Source organism: Castanea sativa, chromosome 10, assembly GCF_040712315.1.
Source record: "Castanea sativa cultivar Marrone di Chiusa Pesio chromosome 10, ASM4071231v1".
Lineage (NCBI taxonomy): Eukaryota > Viridiplantae > Streptophyta > Magnoliopsida > Fagales > Fagaceae > Castanea > Castanea sativa.
The window spans coordinates 5,697,057-5,703,164 of NC_134022.1; the positions used below are offsets into that span (position 1 = coordinate 5,697,057).

At 31.8% G+C, this 6,108-nt stretch overlaps 1 pseudogene; it reads left to right on the forward strand.

The window, feature by feature from the left end:
* The first annotated feature begins 4,716 nt into the window (after positions 1-4,716).
* LOC142614111 (putative dehydration-responsive element-binding protein 2H) lies at positions 4,717-6,108 on the forward strand (annotated as a pseudogene).

The window sequence follows — 6,108 nt, forward strand, 5'->3', positions numbered from 1 at the left end:
GAAAGTAATCAAAAGAAACTTGGTTGTTATTTCTTGTGTTTGGTTACCATTACCAATAAAATGTAAGGGGGAAAAAATAAATACAAACTATTCATTTAGAATTGATACGACAGTAAATTACTTCAAGCAAAGATCAAACACCTAAACAGTACAACATTATGATGACACATTGATGTTGTCATATCTTTTGCTTGATATTCCCAACAAGCAAAGAACAACTAAATGAATTGATCAACACGCATTATTGAACTAGACTATAAACATTCATATCATTTCACAAAATCATCATAGAACTGTAAATGAATCTCAATCACAATCTTAAAACCACTCAAATCAACTGCAAACTATAAAAATACAATTTCTGCACTCACAAAAAAAAAAGAAAAAGAAGTAAAGTAACGAGAATACCTTTTCCCTTAATAAGAAAGAGACCTATAAAACCCAACTAGAATAACAAACCAAAAACATAAAACCTACACCAAATGGTCACAATCAAACTATAAATTTCATCAAAATCACAACTTGGAATCCAAAACCATGACCAATTGAATCCAAACAAGAACCAGACACAGAATAAACCACAGAAACAATAAGAATTCAAAAAGAAACACAGAGAGAAGCAGCAAAAGTACATGCCTTTGTTGGTTCCTCTAACTCCTCCATAGTATCATCATACAACTCTTTCATAGTCCTAAACTTGACTTTCCTCATACCTTCCAACAACAATTCATCAACATGACCACCAGTACTTATGTACACACACACTGAAAGAACAAGAACCCACTATTTATAGACTTCCTCAAAATCCAACAGCGCACACAAAATTATGAGTCCTGAAATAAAAGATGTATGTGTATGTTGTTCTTGCCATATATACCATATTGCTTAAAAATGGCAAGCATTTTTTTTATTATATATATATATATATATTTTTTTTTTCTTTATTGGGTTGCTTTCTTTTAGAGGGGCAGGTTTTTTCTTTTTATTTATATTTGTGTGTGTGTTATATGATCTGGTGCTTTGCATGTAAGGAAAATAACAAATAAAATAGCACCACGTAATAGACCTGTATGGACAATTGAAATATTTGCCAAGTGGTAGAAAATGAATAAAGGAGCATAGTACTAGGAAATCATCAAAGCAATTTATTATTTTAAAATATTGAGGGCGTGTTAGCAAGATATTAGAGACTAGTCAGAATATGACACGTTTATGATGTGCGTAAGCTAATACTATGTAGCTGCTATAACTGATTCTTAAACTGTAAAGGTTTGGCGTGTGCGTGTGCGTGTGATGTGTCGTGGACTGTTTTATCTTTGTATACACGGCAAGCAAGGCTGGTGGTAGTACACGTATGGAATGTTTCATAAGCTTCTACTTTTTCCTTTTTAATAAATTCTAAATGAAAATTGTTACTAGTTTTAATTTGAACAAAGCTGAAATTACTTTTAAAAAATGTTATATTTACAACATTTTTATAATACATTTTCATACTAAATCTTAAATAATAAATTGTTATTGGCTTGTGGGTAAAAAAATAATTTCATTTGTGAATTCAAATTAAAACTTGTAAGTAATAACAATTTATCACCTAAGATTTGTTGTGGAAGCGTTATAAGAATGTTGTGGACGTAATACTTCTCTTATTTTTTTGCTCATTAGTAATAATCTGGTACTTTAAATTTGTTATGAAAATATTGTAAACATACATTTTCTCTTTTATGAATAAAGCTACGGAAAAAATATTTTCACAAGTTGTGTTGTAACTTATGTCAATCTCTCATGGGTCAAAAAGGAAAAGAAAAGAAAAGAATAAAATATTAAACTTTGGAACCCACACAACTAAAAACAATGGTATCGTAAAAACTGTAATAATATTTTGTTGTACCTTTAGACTTCCTCTATTTTTACAATAATTGCATAATAAAGTATTGGTGTTAAGTTGTTAGTAGATAAAACTAATGGGCCCAAACAAGGATCAATAACAACTTATCATCTAAGTTTTATTATAAATTTATTATGAAACTACAATAATTCGAGCACTACTCTTTGTTGTGTTATCACTCTCACAGAATAGTGTTATGTAAGTGTGCCACAGACCTCCATATTTTTTTCCCTGGATTTATTAGAATCACATGTGGTTGTTAAATTCTACTTAACTTATTAAAATGTGGCTACTTTACTAACACTTGTAGGGTTTGTTTGAAAATAGCTTATTTAGCTGAAACTAAAATTTTTTTTGCATAAAATACTGTAGATAAAGGTAAAAGTTAGTTAAAATAGTATAATGAAACTCATGAATAGTACTAAAAAGTATAGTGGAACCCATGAATATTGCATAGTAGCAAAAATAAACTAAATAGTAAAATAAACTAGATTTTTAAGTCAATACCGAATGCAACTGCAGTGTGAGAGTTTTTGGAATATCATGGCATTCAAAATGAGGGAAATACGAGGTAGTATTTGCAATAGGTTTTTCCGAGGCATTAATTAATTTAATGTTATGGAGTGAGGGTCTCAATATGTTTGGTTTTCAAGGTGGTGGCTTTGTTCAAGTCATTATTTGTGCAATGGATTAAAGAATCGAGAGCACTAGGTGGCTAACAAATAATTTAGTCTATACTTATGAGACTTTGTTAAGGAGTGGCTAATAACACTATAGCATTGTGCATGTTAAAACATTCAAAATGCTATTCTAAGTTCTAACACACCTAAAAGTAAAAAATGATGTGCATTAAATGTGCCAAATACTAAATTTTTTTAGCATATAATATATTGCTACTCTCTCTCTCTCTCTCTCTCTCTCTCTCTCTCTCTCTCTCTCTCTCAATGGTTGTCACAATGGCAATCTTGATTGCTATTGATGGGCGGCAATCTTGCTCCTCTCACGGTGGTGGTCTTGCTCACTATCAATGGATTTTGTTCGACTTAGGGTTGTGGCTAATGCTCGCAGCTGATGGGTTGTGGACATGGCTCACCATTAATAGTCAATTTTGGGTTGTGGTAGTGCCGTACAATTTTGGATGATTATTTGTGGGTCGTTGTGGTGGTGATTGGGTTGATTTTGGGTTATGGTTACGGTAGTCGGTAGTGGTTGAGTTGATTTTGAGCGGCTGTGAATTACATTCTAATTTATTTTATGCCAAGTGTCATTTTTTATTTAAATTATACATGCTCTAAATTTGTTGCAAGTGTTCATCCAAATTAAAATTACTCCTTACCCATTATACTTCAAGCTAATTCTACACAACTTTCTAACCCATTTGAAACTAAGGATCTATTTGGATACCGTTTATTACTGAAAACTGAAAACACTGTAGTAAAATAATTTTTAAAGGTGTAAATAGTTTTGTGGGACCCAGTTTTAAAGTTAAAATTTTACTTTTCCGTACTTGCGGGTCCCGTGAACAGTGCACGAGACCCACAAAAAAAAGACACAGACACACTGGAAACGCGCAAATGCGCTATCCAAACTCACATTAATTCAATTTTTATTACCAAAACTTATTTATTAATTAAAGTATGAACTTCAATGAAAATTTTATCATGTTCAAAAAGGCTATTCCTTGTCAATATTTTTTCCACAGTAACTAATTTTTAATAAATTATTTGAAAAATCTAAAAATTAAATAGCATTCCATCACAAAAACAAAAATTATATTTTAAGTATATAAATAGATTAACAAACTAACTTCTCTTTGTTTTTTTCTTCATAAAATAGAGTAGACAAAAATGAAAAACTAGTCTACACACTCTACTAAAATGATATCTCACAAGGTTTTTTCCACAACAAAACCTTTAGTCTCAAATTTTTAGGCCAGCTATGGATCAATAATAGATTATTTAAGGTTGATCGTGTACATTCTTTTCCTTCATTCTATTATATTTGAAGTTGTACACTATATTACTTTTCTAATTGACGTATCCTTTTTTATATTAATTTTACTAATTATATATTTTTTTGTTTTACTCTATCTTAATTTTTTTTTGTTCCCTCAACCTAGATCAATTTATTCCTTTTTATGAGTACATTAATCACTCTTATTTGAATATATGGCCAAATCATCTCAAGCAACTCTCTCTTTGTTTTACTTTAACATATAAGAAATCATTCTCAAAATATATATATATATATATATATATATATATATATATATATATATATATATATAAGAAATCTATTACCAAAATAACGAGTAATTCATTAATTTTCAAGGTAGTTTATTTTAGGTAAAATTACAATGATCATTTATTTCAACTATTTTGATTATTTTCATAGTTATGTGATGTCCATATTATATATTGTGGTCCTAAATTTATAAATTCTAACTTGTTATCATAATTTATTTGGAATGTCATGTCTAAATAAATAAATATAGAATAAGCTTTCACTTTTGAAAGAAAAAGAAGAAGAAGAAGAAGAAGGAGGAAGTTTTTGTTTACGTTTAGGTTTTAGTTGTAGAAACTACACTATAGGTGGCGGACTGGACTTTACATAAAAGAAACCCGAAAAAAAATCCAAAAACCCCAGATTTCTCTCTCACTTAAGAGTTTTTCCTTGTCCGTTTAGGTTTTGAAATTTACTTAGTAAAATCCAACGGTCCAAAAAAAGCGCCACATCATATAGAAAACTCTAATATCTCTCTCCTTAACCCCACACGAACCGACGACCAGGGAAGACTATAAATACGGCTCACTCCTCACACACACTCTTTCTGTCCAAGAATCCAAAACAAAAGCTCTCTCTCTCTCTGAATCATAAATCAAACCTCACTCAACGCAAGAAAGAAAGACTACAAGTTTACAATCATTGCTGTTGGGGTTTCACTCTTCTACGACTAAGAGAGGTTCATTAAATTTTTGAAAAAAATTATATATATATATATTTTTTGAATTTCTTTTGTTCTATATTTTATTTTTGGGTTTTCTTTATTTTTCTTGTTTGAATTTTTCTGGGGTTTATTTCTAAAAGGTTTTGTGATTTTTCCAGTTTGTGAAATTCAAATATTGTTAAGGGTTTCAGGGGTTTTGTTGAATCTCTGAGAGGTTGGGTTATTTTTGAACAATTTCTGATTTTTTAAGTTTCCTTTTTCAATTTTGGGTTTTCTTTATTTTTTCATGGGGGTTCGTTGCAAAAGGGTTTTTGTGATTTTTCTCTTTGGGAAATCCAACATTGTTATCTGAATCTCTCTGTTTTTTGTTGAACAGAGCAATCATTGGAGTTTTCTGGAAAGGCCTATGCCCATGGAATCCTCAAAGAAGAGGAAGACTAGAGGTGATGGATTGTCTGTGGCTGAGACATTGGCGAAGTGGAGAGTCTACAATACCCAGCTTGAGTCTTCTAGTGATGATGCGAAACGTGCTCGTAAACTTTCCTCCAAAGGGCCAAAGAAAGGGTGCATGAAGGGAAAAGGAGGGGCTGAGAATCTACAGTGTGATTACAGGGGGGTTAGGCAAAGGACCTGGGGCATATGGGTTGTGGAGATTCGTGAACCAAATAGGGGGAAGAAGCTCTGGCTTGGGACATTTGATACTGCTGACGATGCTGCCTCTGGTTAGGATGAAGCAGCAAGAGCAATGTATGCTACCTCGGCTAGACTCAACTTTCTAGAGTCTGTTTCCATTATGTCGGGTCCTACTCCTGCGGGATTTAAGGCTTCTGCTGATGAAAGTACAAGTACTTTGGTAAAGGATGAATCTACTGATAATGGACAGGAGGAATTACTGGCTTTTTCTGAAAATGAGTTATTTGATGCAGCAGAACTTATGGCACTATTAGAAGATAATCTTTACTTCACAGATTCAGTACTGGATTTTGGTTTTGATGTGAATCAACTTGGATTCCCTGACACTGAAGCTGACTTGCCAAGTTTGGTGGACACTGAAGGAAGTGATGTGCCTATGTGACAAACTACTCTGTGGATAATGGACTTTTCTGTATATGAATATTTTGATGTGGGATGACTTGGGATAGGGAATTTAGTTTGTTGACTTCATGTAAATGAAAACAAAGTTTTGATCGTTATTTGTATTACTTATTGAAAAGTTTTGGTAGGGTATTTGTATTTTCTTAACGATTCTGGTTCAATACAATTGTTCATTTTACAA